The 17,943-nt window shown below is 35.1% G+C and overlaps 1 long non-coding RNA gene across 3 annotated transcripts in view; it reads left to right on the top strand.

The window, feature by feature from the left end:
• The first annotated feature begins 1,629 nt into the window (after positions 1-1,629).
• Positions 1,630-17,943, top strand: part of LOC148007680 (uncharacterized) — a 104,776-nt gene continuing 88,462 nt past the window's right edge. For 2 of the 3 annotated variants that reach the window (XR_015646630.1, XR_015646632.1), the window contains exon 1: positions 1,630-1,701. This is a non-coding gene — a long non-coding RNA (uncharacterized LOC148007680). Of the gene's footprint in view, positions 1,736-17,943 lie in introns of all 3 variants that reach the window. The other variant, XR_015646634.1, reaches the window with a different exon arrangement.

Raw genomic sequence — 17,943 nt, 5'->3', positions numbered from 1 at the left:
TAATTTCACAGGCTTTTTTACTAATAGGAATCAATAATTAAAAGTTATCTTTGAAACCAAGATTGCAGAAGTATCTTTTCATCAACCTTTAAACATCTCCAGCATTGGCAGAAGATTCAGAGGGTCTGATCTGCAGTAGCCCAGCCTGTTTAAGAGTGGTCATCCCTTTCTTTCAATATGACATGAATTAATATATTGCCATAATTATCTGCTCAGTCATATATTGAACCAAAGTTAGCTCCACAGGGATAGCTTCTGAAAATACTGCTATGGAATAGGAAGCTGAATATTCGCATATGCATTCAAAGTCACCTTTTATTTATGCAAAATTTTCCTTCCTCAATCATATTACACAGGGTAGATTGTCCAAATTCAAAGCACACTGAGTAATTCCTTCGGCATTTCCCTATCCCAGGTCTTGCAGAAAAGGATATTACTAAGTCAATATCATATTTACATTTATTGAAAACTAAATGAATGTACAAATATTAACATTCAGGAGCTATCTACATTTTTGTTTATGCCTCATTTGTATATTCATTGCACATCAGAATCACCAATTTTTAAAGTTGCATAGTGATGTTGAGTGATGCTTCTGCTTGTAAAAACTAATACTGCTCTGCAAAATTATTTCTCAGAAATCATGTCAGGAATTACATGTAACTGCAGATCTTGAGAAATATACAGCCTTTATTACCTACATACCTCTACACATACACACTCACACACACACACACACACACAGACACACCCACACAGACATAAGTTGGGACTTCAGAACAGAGAGACAGTGTTTCAGTGATAGAGAGAGAGAGAATTTATACACACACACACACACACACACACACACACACACACACATAATTAGCATTAATGAAATCTAGCTAACTGTGGTGGCATGTGAGTTTACACTTAGCACTTACAAGTCAGAAGTTAATAAATCTCTGAGTTAAAAGACAGCCCGGTCAAGAAGGTAATTTCCATTTCAGCTAAATCCAATGAGTAAAACTTTATGTAAAAGGCAATCAAACAAAAAGTAAATGTCTCAAAGCAACAATTTTTAAAATAGAAGAAAAAATCATCATTGAATGACAAACCAATGCTTTTAGTATATAGCAAACGTTATGTTAATGGTAAGTGCTTCATTTACATGAACACATGGAAACTTTAAAAATCCACCCGATTAAGTAAAATCTAAGGCATAATATTAATAAAGTAGCATCTTTTATTCGTTAGTGATTTCTCCTGATATTACAAGTATCTAGTACTTTCGTACATTCTGTAATTTTGTTATATTTTTTCCTAAGCACTCTTTCTTTCTTGTGTATAGAGATCTAAGTGTGAATATAATTCAATACCCTGTAGTCATCATTGCCCAGAAAGCACCTTGAATTTATCCCTGACCAATTTATACAGGGTTTTTGAAGACCCAGCGCTTTCATTCTAGCAATAGTACAGCTTAAAGATCACATCTGCCTGCCTTGTGTCCTTAGCTTTCGAAAAGATTTTGAATCTCTGCAGCCTAGCAACCATGCACGCATGCGTGATTGGAGGGTTATGCTAGCTCACTAGTACAGACTGGGGGTGGGTTACAGTGTGATTACTTAAGTCATGCAGCAAGTCCTGCTCAGAGAAGAGGCAGACATAGATGCCTGTCACAAGCACCCTAGGACTGGTCAGCAAGGCAATGCAGCAAACAAGGTCAGCTCTTTCAAACCCCCAAATATTTTCATAGGTAGATAAGATTTTTTTCATACTAAATATTTCAGATTTGTTGGGATAAAAGATTATTCTCTAGATCTCAAGCATTTGACTCTGAAAAGTCGGATCAGAAAGCTATCAGATCTGGTCCTTGCTTCCTTTGTCCTGTCTTGTGTTTGCTGCTGTGCCCCACCCCTTGAGCTGTCAATCTGACCTGTCACTTCAGGTCCCTTCTCTTCCAGGGTGAACATTAGCATTTCAAAGAGCTGACCAAATTGTGGATTATTGGTGTGTGGGAGTAATGGCAGTCAGGAAAATAAAAAGGACATTTAAGTTTGTGTACGGATTTAGCATAAAAATTACACCCATAAAGGAAGTTACAGTGGTATCTCAGTATCTGCCATAGACTGAATGATATGAAGGGATTAAAATCATTTTGAGAGTTAACATACAGATTATCATCAGAGGGAAAGAAAACAATAGATGATGTAGTTTGCACCTCCCAGTTTCTGAATAGTTGGGTCATTAGGTAAGAATGGGTTTTGATGTTCTGATAGCTATAATAAAGGAAAGGGGTTTCCAAAATGGGTGTAAAAAGGAGTAGTGGGCAGAGTGTATTTGGTTTTGTGAACTGCAAGCATGTGGAAACGTGCTGCACCTTCCAGCACGTTTCCACATGTGTGTATATATATATATATATATATATATATATATATATATATATATATATATATATATATATGTGTGTGTATATATATATACACAAACACACACACATACTCATATACTCACATCACATACACTGCATAGAGTAGTACAGAATAATAAACCGTTTTCTTCTGTGATCAGATAAGGTGATCTAGTTTGAATGTTAAGACAATACTTTAGTGTCTTTCGGTATATGTTATTTGTTAATATGTTTTTACTTTTAAATCTTGCCCAGATTCAATAATAAACTGGTGGAATGGAAATAACTTTCTTTGGATATGTAATCTATACTTTGCTTTGATCCATTGATTTGGATGAATTTTATAAGATATGCAAATTATAAGGCAGATTTGTTTTTGGTTTTTTTGTGCGGTTATGTTTTTTTTTGGGGGGGTGGCTTGGCTATCCTCCATCAGATAAATCCACAAGGGTGTGCCTTTCTTTTATTTCTGTTTCTTTGTATTCCTTCTGTGCTTTTTGAAATTGTATTTTGTTTTTCATTATAAAATGGTGTTTAGTTTTCGTGAAAATTGATTTTTGTCCCATTTTTTCATTTCCATTTTAATTTTTTATTTATATGACGGTTATATTTTTCCTTTTTTTAAACTCTTCCCAGTTTCTCCCCACCTCCTGTCCCTTCCAGATTTCTTCCCTTTCTGGCTCTTATGAGGAAAATTACACCCAAGGGATTAACAAACATTAACCAAATGGAATACAGTAAGATATTTAAAGAACATATTGAGGGTGGGCAAGGCAATCCAACAAAGTAAAACGAGCAGACACAAAAATCAGAGACCCAATTTTTAACACACTCAGGTATGCCATAAAATATACTAAATTGAGGGTTGGGGATTTAGCTCAGTGGTAGAGCGCTTGCCTAGCAAGCGCAAGGCCCTAGGTTCGGTCCCCAGCTCCAAAAAAAAGAAAAGAAAAAAAAATATACTAAATTGAATGCTCTACGATGTGTAAGAGGAAAGAATGCAGACTGATAATAGACTTTGAGACACAGATTTACGCACAGGCACGCCCTATACTTTTACCTATTGTATTTTGTTTTGTATTTCAAAATGCTGTTTGGGTTTCAGATTTAAAAAATAATTTATAAAATACTTGCCTATTTTGATCCAAGCCAACATCATTCTGAGGGTTTCCTGAGGCTGTTGCTCCTAAAGAGGTGTTAATTAATACAGAAATAACAGAGAAGCACCATTCATTATAGTTTTTGTTACTTCAGCTATTACACAATACAATTTGAAATCTTGCATGATGATATCTCCTCAAATTTGTTTACTGTTCAGGTTTATATTACAGGGTATCTTTTTTGTCTCCATATAATTTTACAACATTATTTTTTAATTTCTGTGAAGGATATTATTGGTCATCATCAAATATATGCATAGGTAATACATATGTAACATTTTATATAAAATGTTGTTATATAACATATATTATATAACAGTATTATGTATAATTTTTTTTCTTTTCTTTTCTTTTTTTCGGAGCTGGGGACCGAACCCAGGACCTTGCACGTGCTAGGCAAGCACTCTACCACTGAGCTAAATCCGCAAACCTATACATAACGTTTTATAAATGACATTGTTTACATAGTTTGTTCTTCAAAATATTTGTTATTTCTGGACATGGCTTTTCATTAATTTTTTCACCCTGTTACTTTGCTGAAAGTAATTTTAATCATTATCAGGTTTCTGCTGCCACATTTAGAAACTTTTATGCATAAAATAATATCTTAGTCAAAGGAATCTCCTAATACTTTGCTGAATAAGACAGGAAGAATGAACCTTCTTGTCCTGTTCCTAATTTTAATTAAAAAAATTGAATTTCTCACTATTTAACAGGATGCTCCCTCTGTTTTTGTTGTCTGTTGTTTTATTTTTCTTAAATATGTTCTGTTTATCCTTAGCAGTGACCACATTTCTAAGGATACAGGACACTTGCTACCCCTTTAGCCATCTATGTCAGTAAGAATGTGTGCAGATTGAGTTGGAATATTGAGAAGCCCTCCTCTTCCTTTCTTGAATTTTTGCTCAAACTTGTGAGGGGCACATATGTAACTCTAACTGTAGGAGGCCATGTTGACAAGAGCCAGGCCCTTTCCAAAGACATTCCAAGGCATTAGTTCCTGTCCTCTAGTTTTTACCCAGTATAGGGGCATTTATAATCCCCAACTGTGTCTGAGTACTGACTGTTGCTTATTCACTGTCCTTTATGTGGATATGTATCATTATGCCAACAAAAAATTAGTAATAGAATTGTTATCTACAGAAATAATCAGCAATGCATGCCAAAGGACGTAACAGAAATATTTAAAAGGGAATTTGACAAAATCGATATTTAGTAAAGCACTGTTAGTGTGTTTTCTGGTAGGATCTTTAAAATCCCTAGCCAAGTTTATTGATCATGTTTGTAGTATCATTCCTGAATTCTCTCCTGTAGTACTGGCCTCCCTCATATTAATAATTTGGTTAATTAAGCACAAAATTCCCTTTACACAGTTAAAATGTTAATGCATTTTACTAGGCCAGTCATTACTGTAGCATATAAGGATTATTAATGGATAAGAAAACCATTATTTTTTCTTAATGGAGCCTCGATAGTGTTTTCTAGCATTATGAATGATAACCACCAGGGAAACTTTGCTGGATAGCACAAGGTTGAATTCTCTATGTCCAGCAAAGAAATTTTATTGTGTGTATACCTCATGATCTTATCTTGAAATCTGCTGGAAGAAACTGATGTTCTTTTCCACTTTCTCTTTTGTTCAATTTTATTGGTTTTTATTTTGAAAGACACAGAATTAGGATTCAAAATATTTTGTTAAAATACCATTGAGTTCATATGATTTGGATGTCTACTGCTTTGAATAAAACCTTCCAGGAATGTGATTTCTATAATCAGTTAGACTCCACCATATTAAATTAATTTCTCCTTTAGGAACATTTGTATTTTGGAAATAGCTTCATGGTTAGACATCGTAGATTGTGTTTAGTTCTTTCTCTCAGTAATGGGAGCCAATTCACTTTACTCTATGGAAACCATATACCTGCTCTAATGATCTATATGAGATGACATGTGAGTTAGGTCTGTTATATCTGAAAAAATTGGTTCCTTGGTTGCATTCTTTCTATTCCCACTTGCTGTTAGTTTTCACCCAACACAGATAATCATGAGAGATGAAGGGAAAGTTTTGATAGAGAACTTGCATTTATTACTGAGTTACCAAATCTCTCTTATTCTCTACACATTCTTCAGGTATATGTCTGCCTTTGTGGCCATCAATAAGAGATAGTAGGTTCTGTGATCATGGCTGAACAATATATTAATTAAATGGAATAACAGAATATTATTAGGATTTTTCAAATTGCTACATTGCTTTCGCAGAAAAAAAAAGGTGTTTGGTATGTCCCTTGGTCCACTGTCTACTTATTTCCCTCTTCTTGGGCATATGAGCTATGTCAAGATTGTGTCTCACAGTCTAGGCATTGTAAACAGGCACGCTCAAACAGGCAAAGTGGATGGGGAGAGGCTGAAGGGGATTGGGCGTTGTGGAGGGATAAGAGATAAATGGCATATCATTTGAAGTGTAAATGAATAAAATGCCTAATTAAAAAGAGTGATAAGTTTCTTTAAAAATTCTTTCAATGTAAGAATAGCCATGTTATTTTCCTCAGAATCCAAGTAGGTAGCAGTGCTCTTGACAACCCTAGATTCAGATTCTTCCCACAGTTATATCCTTCAGTACTCTCACATCATTACCAAGAAATATACTTGTTTTCAGTAAGGCCAGAAAATTGAGTCTGTACTATGTGGAAATGTATTGTACGATCTAAGAAATTTCAGCCCAAATGGTGAGTCCTGTTTGCCTCTGAATGAATGTATGTATGCCTCAGAATTACCCAGGAGGATAGTTTGTTCTCCCAAGTATTTTTCCATTGGCATACTGGACAAATAAGTCCCTTATCAAAGCAACCATTGAAGCCTCTTTATAGGATGATCACACTAAAAAGTCTTCAACGTCTAACACAGTATTAAACTATTAAAAAGTACTGTCCATATTATGAGAACAGGACCACCATTGAAGGAATCAGAAAAAGGGCTGAAAGAGCTTGAAGGGGCTTGAGTCCCCATAAGAACAACAATGTCAACAAATCAGAACTTCCAGGGACTAAGCCATTACACAAAGACGATATATGGACTGGCCCTGGGTTCCAACTGCATAGGTAGCCTAGTAAGGCACCAGTGGAAGGGGAAGCCCTTGGTCCTGCCAAAGCTGGACCTCAGTGAATGGGTGTCTAGTGGGAGGGCAGTAATGGGGGGAGGTTTGGGAGGGGAACACTCAACTAGACAGGGAGTGGGAGGTGTTAGGGTGATGTTGGACTGGAAACCAGGAAAGGGATTAAAATTTGATATGTAAATAAGAATTATCCAATTTAATAAAGATGGGGAAAAGATTAAAAAAATTATCTGTCCAACTTGCCTCTCCACGGTAAAGATATTTTCTTCTGCAATTTTCTCTTAAATTTGATAGGTAATTTTTTTCTAGAATAAAAGTAATCCTGTTCCTAAGGTATTTACTTCCTCCCTTACAAACGTATATACCTTAAACCACATTTCTGAATTTTTCTGCCTAGTACTAATGATTTTCACTTCTTGTATGTTAATTTCAGGCTTCGTAATATATTTTTTGTTTAACTTTACTAATGCTTTAGTTACTGTCTGGCCTTGGATTGCATACTTACTACCCAATCATTATTTTCTGAGATAAAAGCATCAATTTCTCCCCAAAGAAATGGAACTAGATACCATATATATGTAAAGACATAGGTAATTATAGGTTTCCCATTGCCTGGCAAATCACCACGTCCCAGTGTGGAACTTCTTTCATTGACTTCATATATGAACTGAACTAAGAAATTCTTGTTTTAGAACTCCTTTAAAATATTTTGGTTGCAATATCAGAGAGGGTATTTAAGGAAAAAATATTGTCCACTAATAATAGCTAATAGGTTTGTGATCAGAAGTCTTCCAACTTCTGCCCATGCCTGAAGTTCTAACAAATTATCCTTTGCATTCAACAAATTTTCACGAAGAATTCTTGAACTTATTTTTGGCAAGACTTAGAGCACAATCAACTTCCAAAATTCAAAGGGTCTCAATAGCAAACTTTAAAGTAATAGTTTTTAAATTTTTAGAAAACCCATGAGGTTGAAATAAGTATTACAAATATACTCATGAGTTTTTCTGAATCTCACAAGCTCATAGATATTCTTTGAAATTTAATTTTTATTTAGTTACAGGACTGCTTTTTGAAGTAGTCCTCTTACTTATTCAACCTTAGTCCTCTCACAGTTTCATTTTCCTCAGAGAAATGATTCTCCATACTATAAATCTGCTTCCAAAATCACCCATATACCACAAGTGGATGATAAAGCATTGTTTATAAAATTCAAATTTGGAGCACTTAGTTCCTAAGACTGGTCTGTAGTAAGAAAGTAACTCATAGATTAAACTGGAATTTATATAAAACCTAGGGTCATAATCTTCGTATTTCAGACTTTTTAAAAAGAAACTGCAGCACAACAAATTTATCAATTCCAATATTACCTTTTTTCTCTACTATTTTATGCATTTCAACATTTTGACCTCCTTCTTTTCAAAGAACATCCACAAATGGTGAAGGGAAAAATCATAACATTTACATAGTATATTGGTGTAGGCAATTTGGAATCATGATGCATTAGTAACATTGCCTTTAAGGTAATCCTGTCCCATTTCAACTCACAAAAGCAATAATGTCTATCATGATGGTACCTTCGTCTGAATTCACTGTTTTAATTATTTAATGATCACGAATACATGGAAAGCACCATCCACATGGGTTTATGGAATCTATCAACTATTTTGCATATATCATTATTATTATGCCACATATTTTTACTCAGAAATTTGTACATGTGCTAACTCTGAAAATTGCATATATTAACTTATACAATATAAACAAGAATCACTGCCTTCTTATTTAAGAAATAAATTATGCCTACTCATTTATACATGTGTATGTGTGGTTTTCTAGTCTCTGAATATTTTTCATGGGAACACTTATTTATTGGTATGGTTAGGATTTATGGGTTGATTTAAATCAGTAAGACTTAGCACGGTAATAGTAGTCGATGTGCAAGTAGTATGAATGCACTGTTTAGGTGCAGGATCCTACTACGGAAAACTGTGCCAATTTTGGAATTCATTTTGGGACTCAAATCCAACTAAAAATGTTGGTTATTCTCATGATAGGCAATTCATCACTGTATTGGAAGTATTAGTATTCATTGGCAGGGAGGATTTCCAAGCTTGACAAAGTAGTGATTTCATTTACCTTCAGTAGCCTGCTCCATATATTCTGGTACTGTGAAAACTATCCACTAAGATACACAGTAGAATCAAGCTGATTGGGCAATGCTAGATAAATTTATCTCTGTTCACTGTCTTAACCGTGTGCTGACTTCAGCAATAGGGTCCTACTTTAAAATCCTGTATAGTAACCAAGAAGGTTTTTAATGGGATGGACTGTACGGGGATTCTCTGAAAAGTGAATTAAAAGTAGACAACCCAATCTGGCACTGGACCATGTACTTGTCTGGCTATAGTGTCCTGTATAGAAACCATTGTTTTATTACTAGTTAATCTTATTTGTAAAATGTTTCTATGTATATTTGTGTAGTGAAGCCCCTCTTACAGAAGTTTGCTTCCATATGCCTTTTTCAAAACCACTTTAGGGATATTTACCCTTCCTCACATTCATTCCTCAAATCTCAGCTGCTACTACCATCACCATTTATTCAGTGGTTTGTTTATGCTTGGCCCAGGGAGTGGCACTGTTAGGAAATGTACCTTTTTGGAGTAAGGGTGTCACTGTGTGTGTGGCCTTCAATACCCACATCTTAGCTATCTGGGATTCAATCTTCTGCTTGATGCCATTATAACATAGGTGTAACTCTCAACCCTTGAAGGCCCATGTCTGCCTCGACACTGCCATGCTTCTACCTTAAAGATAATATACTGAACCGCTGAACCTATAACCCAGCCCCAATTCAATATGATCTTTATTAGTGCTGTCTTGTTCTTGGTTTCAGTTCACAGAAGTAAAAACCTTAGTAAGACACTTAGTCTGTCACTAGTTTCCCTTCATATTTATACCATTGTTTTGTAAAAACTCCCCTACAATGAAATACAGACCTATGATATTGTGAGTTTCCTGACTTATATATTTATTACACCTAGAACATATGTATGTGAAAATCATTTTTAACTTTTTAAAATTTAATTTTATATTTTATTTCTTCCCTTTACTTTCTGCTTGCTGTCCCCCTCCCATGTCACCACCGCTCCCACTACCTTTCAAATATTCACCCCCTCCTCTTCTAGGCAGGTGAGGCCTGTCTAGGCATCCTATGACCCTGGCAATTTACATAAAGGTGATTGCTGTTTAAGCCTGGCAATTTCAGTTTTCTTTCTAGAATACATATACAAACACGTGTAGTGAACTGACTCTCCAAATTTTTCTGTGACCTTTATATGTGGTCATGGCACACACACACACACACACACACACACACACACACACACACACACACACAGAGAGAGAGAGAGAGAGAGAGAGAGAGAGAGACAGAGAGAGACAGAGAGACAGAGAGACAGAGAGACAGAGAGACAGAGAGACAGAGAAAAAGAGAATATATGTCTGTGTATCTTACACAGAAGTCAGTGTGTAGTAGTCAGCAGTAGTCACAACATTTAAGAAAGCTGACTTTAGTTCTATACTGTCTATAATACTTATAACTCTACAAGCCTTTCTTCCACAATGAATCCTGAACCCTGGGAGATAAACATGATATAGACATTTTACTTAGTGACTGGAATTGAGCATTCTCTTACTCCATGCATCTTGAACAGTTATTGATCTTTATGTTAGGCATGATGTTCTAGCAGAAGAATCTTCTCTCAAGACGGTTGAAAAATACAGTAAGGTATGGGTTAAGGATAAGTCATTAGGACTTAGATTAATACTATGCTCTTTTGTCAGAGTAATAACATTTGCTTTCCCTTCAGGCCTATATTATGTTTGGCTACAGGTTTTTGATTCAAATAACAGGACAATTTATACATTTCAATTTGTGGAACAAGCTTTGAATCCAACAATAATGTAGGCTGGTTATTTTGATGTCACTCATACCACTATTGCATCAGTAGGTAACTTTTCCAGGCCTGTTAATGTAACAAGTTGGTGGATTCACAGCTATATATACTCCAGTTTAAATTGTTTCTGAAAAAGATACAAAACTAGATGGGCAGGGAAGGATTTCATCTGGAAGAAATGGAAGGAAAAGCTGAATATGATCAAGCCACGCTAAGAAATTCACAGACACACATACACACACAAATATAATGCGGAAATTCATGCATGAAGTTTTGCTGATGCCAAATGTATTATATCCATAATAATAAATTATAGATAAGTAGGTAGATATGTAGGTAAGTAGGTAGGTAGAATGATGACAGATAGATAGATAGATAGATAGATAGATAGATAGATAGATAGATAGACAGACAGATCTTGGTGAATTGGAATCTATCAACAATATTCAGTTAATTACTGAAGATCAATATCTCAAAGTGCCACTCCACATTTGTTCATTATCCTTTACCCTTTTCCCTGTCCCACATACAGTAACAGTTGGGTGCATGTGACTTTATAATGTTATGCCTTCAGGAATACAGTTATATGCAGGTTCAGAATTATCATCTCACTAAATAGGATATGCACAAAGTCATAGCATTTCTACCTAACCTATAGTAAATAATCAAAATTTCTGATTCCAGAAACATAATGTTAAAAGAAATCTTTTATACTGCATTCATATGCATACATTCATAAAGGATTTGCTGTTTGTTAACACAGTAACCATAGGATGCCTCTTAATTTTATTTATCTTCATATTCCTTCCTCTACTCACGTCTTCACTAATTATCACTACTTGTTCCCTCACTTTTCAAGACCCATACCATGCATATTGATCTATTCTAGTTCCCTTTCCTAAGGAGACCTATCTATTACTCCTAGTCCCAAACTCTAAACACAATTTCTCTGCTTCTGTAGGTTGTACATTGGTTCATTGATTTAACAGCTAATGTCCTCATAAAAGCAAATAGATAATATATTTGTCTTGGTGGTCTGAAAAATTTCATTCAGTATGATGTTTTCTAGTTCCATTCATTTACCTTTGAATTTCAATTCTTTTAGGGACTGAATTTTTCAAATATGAAAATATAGACGGAAGGTACCATGCTGTAACCTGTAATTCCACACTGAGAGAGATGAACTGGGACTACCCGTCTGAGTACACTTTGGATTAAACTAGTGAGAAGGAAACCTAGGCTGCAGTTTGGGAGGATGCATCACAAATCACCAAAAGAAGTGAGTTTAAATGACATAAATAAACAAATAACTACTTTATCTGAGACATAATTAGAGTAAAATATTTTTCAGTAACTTTATATTTCATGCTCGAAAAAAAGGACAGTACAAATCAAATCAAATGATATTCATTCTTTTCTAAACCATTGAGACATAGGGGCGTTGTTCAGTCTAGGAAGTATCCCCAGGCTATGGCAGTTCCTGGGTTGAAACTTCACTGTTCCAGTGAATGAAATAATTTGATTCACCAGTGAGTTGAAAGAGTATGTAAAATGAACTCCAATTAAAACAGAGTTCTATCCAGGAAGGCATCAGAGTAGAAATAGAGGATTGACTTGCACAAGTTTTCCTCTGACCAATAGAAAGAAATTTATCCTCTGAAGACTTGCTTAGTTAAATGTTAATACATGAAGATGAAATAATATCAATCTGTATCAGTTTTTGAATTAATAATTTTTGAAAATTGATTTTTTTCCGACAATATATTCCGCCTCATTATTTCATCCTCCCTGATTCTTTCCATCTGGAAAATGACCTATTTCCTCATGTTCTCACCCCACCCCTTGGAAAACATGAAAAGAAAAAGCTAACCTGACTAAAACAGAACAAACGACCAATGGAATCAAAAATGATAAAACACAAGAAGCACATAGACACACAGAGATACATACTTACAGAGAAAGTCGAAGAAAATATTAAATTGGAAGTCAGAATATATGGGAAATTACCAGCATGGTCAAAAATATAATATATTATGAATAAAAAAATTCAAAATTACCATTGATTTATGTAAGTTAGAATGAAGTACCTGCTTGATTGTAGGTTCTATTCCCATGAAACTGTACTGGATGAAAGCACTTTTGATATTAGAAATTATGTCACAATGAGAGAACTTCTTAGTGAGGTAGATCATATTCAGATACAGATATTAGTGGTTGGACACCAAAAAATTTGACCTGCAAAACCTCTGCAGATCCTTTGCATGGCTTCCTGATTTATATAAGTATATATGTATATCAGTCCTGTTGTGTCTGGACATTATTGATCACTTAATTGCATTCATCCCAGTACCACTGTGCCTTACAATATTCCTACCATGACTTCTAAAAATCTTTCCTGAGCCATGAAGGAAGAGATTATCTGGTAATGACTCATTTATGAGAGTATGATCCAAGGTCTTTCACTTTGTATATTGTGCAGATATAGTTCTCTGTAATTGGCCCCATCTATTATATATGCTAGCTTCTGTGATGACAATAGAGCAATATAATGATATATGGGCATAACAGAATATTATTAGGAATCATTTTGCATCTACATTTGCACAGCAGACAATAATACCTGCTTTAAACCTTAAACCCCAGTATATTGTCATGAGAACAATGGAAGAAATGTGTTCTATCTCACTCTGTATGTCTCAAATCCAGTCATATAGTGGTTGCTTACTTCCTTGAAGGTGCCAAGATTGCAGCATTGTATCCTGTAGGCAGCTGAGTGTGGTAGGTCAAATAGTATAGAGGTGGGTTGGTGTTTAAGTTTTCCCTCAATAACCCTGCCAAACACATTTCTGTACCAGCAACACTATTCAAAAGGTAAATGTTTTAGTGAGGCACCTGTTTGTCTTCTCTATGTTCAAAAGAAATGTAGGTGTTGTCTTCAACAATGGAGCCATCATCAGCCTTATGCAGCAATCAGTAGCTTAGGCAATAGCTTGAAGTGATTGGAGTATTACAATGAGGACACATTGGCCAAAAATATAGTAGATAGAGCCAATACATGGGGTCGGAGATTTCATTTGGTGGGAAGAGATGTCTAGTTCTATCATTCTCTCCCATTTTTTAATATCCTTTATTTGTTATTTATGTTATATATTAAGAACTGATCTGACTCCTACATATAGCTGTCCTCCTTAGTATTACACTCTATCCTTTCCATTCCCCCATCTCCATTTATTTGCTACATTCCAATGTATCCCCCAAATATGCCCCATCATTTTTTATATAGTTTCTCTACACTCATAAAATCCTTTTTTCCTGCCTAATTCTTGTATGCCATTGTCAGGGCTTAAAATATCAAAATATAAGCAGATACATTCTGTATTTATCTTTGAGGTTCTGGATAACTCACAATGAGGTGGTTGTTATTGTTGTTGTTGATGATGATGATGTTGCTCAGACCCTTTCAAATATACCAGAAAATAGTAAGTGGATCACAGGCAATAAGATGTTGAGGTATTAACACCATTGTGGTTTGATTTTGCTCTGTTCACATAATTGATTGCTTCTTCTCTCTGGAGGTAAGAAAGTACATTTTTAAAAGAGCCCCCTTTTCAAAATGAGATGTTAGAGTTTTATAGAGAATTTGGATTGTGAAAGACTTGAAAATGGAAATGCTATTGGGTTTTTAATTCCAAGGACAGATATGTTTGATATTCAACCTTTGGTAAAATATTTGCCTAACATAAACAGATATGAATTTGACCTTCATCACAAATGCAGATATACTATACACACAAGAAACAACAGCAGCCAGGAGGTAGGGACAGAATAATATGATGCTGAAGGTCATCCTAACCATTAATCAGAAGAGCGGGAAATCATTTTAGAGAAAAAGTGATATATGCTTTATGTGCTTGTATGCTAAAATATGTAACTATATTTTGATTTTACAGGGGTAACATTGAAAGTATTGACTTGAGGCTCAGCGACACTTTAAGGTTTTAAACAGGGTTCATTCTATGAAAAATAATGGGGTCTTTTAAATTTGTATAGTATACTTTTATTATAAATTGACTGTAAGTCTGTGGTGACAAAGAGTAGAATGCAGTGGTTTCAATGAGATGTCGACGATTAGTTTCTAATTTTTAAACAGTTGACTCCTAGTTGATGATTGTTTGTGGAAGGTTTTGAGAGAAGACTCTCTGCTTCTTCTCTGAGGTTTGAGATATAAACTGCTAATTCAGCAACATGCTGCTTATCACTAGAAATACAGAAAGAGAAGAAATAATTTTTTGCTACTATACTACAATTTGAATTTTATTAATATATTTTTGTTTTTGTTACAAATTCTAAAATGTAATTCTGGCTGTAAGTATACTCATAGTAGACTCTCGTCCTATGACTCTAAATTGTTAGATATAAGGGCATGTGCCAACATGACTGGACTTTTTCACAAAACAAAAAAATCTAAAAGTAATTAATGATCAAAATCAAATTCACATTTACAAATCAAATTAAAGCATTCAAGATATATTGACTTACATATTAATCATATCATTTAAGAAATAGAAGCAAAATATTTACTTCATATTTTTGCCCAACTTACTCTACAGAATGTGACACTGTCTCACAAATTCCAAAAATTAAACAGAATATGAACAAAACTAGAAATAAAATAAAGGAGAAAAGGAGGAGGAATCAGAGGAGAAAAAGGAGGAAGAGGATAAAAGGAGGACTCCACTAATCAGAGAAAACGAAAAGCTCATAAAATGTGAGGTTCTTCTTCACTCCTTCATAAAAGGGGAAACAAGAATATTCATAGGTGGGGATATGGAGGCACAGTTTGGAGCAGCAAATAAAGGACCCCCATTGGAGGAAATAAAGGACTGAAAGAACTTAAGAGGCTTGGAACGCCATATGAACAACCATGGCAAAAACCAGAGCTCCCAGGGACTACACCACTACTTAAAGACTATGCATGGACTGACCCAGGGCTGCAACTGCATAGGTAGCAGAGAATAGACTTGTTGGGCCACCAGTGGAAGGGGAAGCCCTTGGTCCTGCCAATGTTGGACTCTCAATGTAGGGGAATGTTGGGGGGGAAGGCAGGAGGGGCTTGATGGAGATGAGAACACCCTTAGAGAAGGAAGGAAGGAAGATGGGATAGTGGGCTTATGTTTAGGAAACCGGGAAAGTGAATAACATTTGAAATATAAATAAAAAAATCCAGTAAAAACAAACAAACAAACCAACAATAATATGATAAAACACAGGGATTTCTTTCAGTGTTTTCAGTGTCCTGATCACACATTGACACACAGTACATGTATAAAATGCAAAAACATTTAGGATTCATTTTCTTGTTTAGAAAACCATAAATTATCGTTGCCATTATCGCTTACATAAAAACCATTATTTTAACCAAATAGTTGGCAGATTAAGATGGAGCACTGTATTTTAAATCCAGTCTATTCTGCACAGCATCATCCTGTCCAGAAAAAAAATCTATTGATGCAAACATTGCCTCTCTATATAGTAAATTATTATAATTGTGTACTTGTTACCAAGTATCCTCTGACAATTTTGATAAATACAATACTACGGCATTGTAATTTCACAGGATTTTTAATATTAGGAATCAATCTTTGAAAGGTATCTTTAAAATCAAGATTGCAGAATAATCTTTGCAGCAAGTTTTAAACATCTCCAGCATTGACAGAAGATTCAGAGGGTCTGATCTGCAGTAGCCCAGCCTGTTTAAGAGTGGTCATTCCTTCTCTCAATATGATATGTATTAATATATTGCCATCCTTATCTTCTCAGTCCTATATTGAAGTAAAGTTCGCCACACAGGGATAGCTTCTGAAAGTAATGCTATAGAATAGGAAGCTGAGTATTCCGTATGCATTCAAAGTCACCTTGTTGTTTTTGCAAATGTTTTCCTTCCTTGATTGTAGGACACAGGGCTGATTGTCCAAATTCGAAGCACATTCTGTAATTCCTGATGCATTTCTCTTTCCCAGGTACACTTTGTCTTGCAGAAAAGGATATTATTAAGTCAATATAATTTACCTTTATTGAAACATAAATGATTGTACATAAATGATTGTACAATCATTAACATTCAGCAGCTACTCTACATTTTTGTTTGTACTCCATTTTCATATTCATTGGTCATCAGAATCACCAAGGTTTAAAGTTGCATAGTGATGTTGAGTGGTGCTTCTGCTTATAAAAAGTAATACTGCACTGCAAAATTATTTCTCAGAACTCATGTCAGGAATCTCAAATTACATGTAACTGCATATCTTGAGACAAATACAGCCTTTTGCAATTAATAGCTCTACACATATGCAAACACACAGAGAGAAAGAGAGAGAGAGACAGACAGAGAGACACAGAGAGACAAAGACAGAGACAGAGTCAGAGACAGAGCAGAGAGAGAGAGAGAGAGAGAGAGAGAGAGAGACAGACAGACAGACAGACAGACAGACAGAGAAAGACACACCCACAAAGACACAAGTTCGGGCTTAAAAGTAGAGAGACAGAATCTCAGTGGTAGAGACAGAGAGAATGTATATATGTACACATAATTAACGTTAAAAATCCAGCTAACTGTGGTTACATGCGAGTTTACATGTAGCACTTACAAGTCAGAAGTCAATAAATCTCTGAGTTAAAAGACAGCCCTGTCATCAAGTGAATTTCCATTCCAGCTAAATTGAACAAGTAAGCACCTATTTAAAAGAAAATCAAACAAAAAAGTAAATATATCAAAGTAACAATTTTTAAAACAGAAGAAAAAATCATCATTGAATCACAAACCAATGCTTTTAGTAAATAACAAACGTTATGTTAATGGCAAGTGCTTCATTTACATGAGCACATCAGATCCTTTGAAAATCCAACTAATCAAGCTAAATCTGACTAATGCAGAATATTATTAAAGTAGCATCTTTTATTCTTTAGTGATTTCTCCTGATATTACAAGTATCTAGTGGTTTCGTACATTCTCTAATTTTGTTACATTTTTCTAAGCACTCTTTCTTTCCTTTGTATAGAGATCTAAATGTGAATATAATTCAATATCCTGTAGGCATCATTGCCCAAAAAGCACCTTGAATTTATCCCTGACCAATTTATACAGGGGTTTTTGAAGACCCAGCACTTTCATTCTAGCAATAGTACAGCTTAAAGATCACATCTGCCTGCCTTGTGTCATTAGCTTTCGAAAAGATTTTGAATCACTGCAGCCTGGCAACCATGCACACATGCGTGATTGGAGGGTTATGCTAGCTCACTAGCACAGAACAGGGGCGGGTTACA

This window comes from Rattus norvegicus, chromosome 1 (genome assembly GCF_021556685.1).
Source record: "Rattus norvegicus strain SHRSP/BbbUtx chromosome 1, alternate assembly SHRSP_T2T, whole genome shotgun sequence".
NCBI classification, from domain to species: Eukaryota; Metazoa; Chordata; class Mammalia; order Rodentia; family Muridae; genus Rattus; species Rattus norvegicus.
This window is presented reverse-complemented; position numbering and strand designations above follow the sequence as displayed.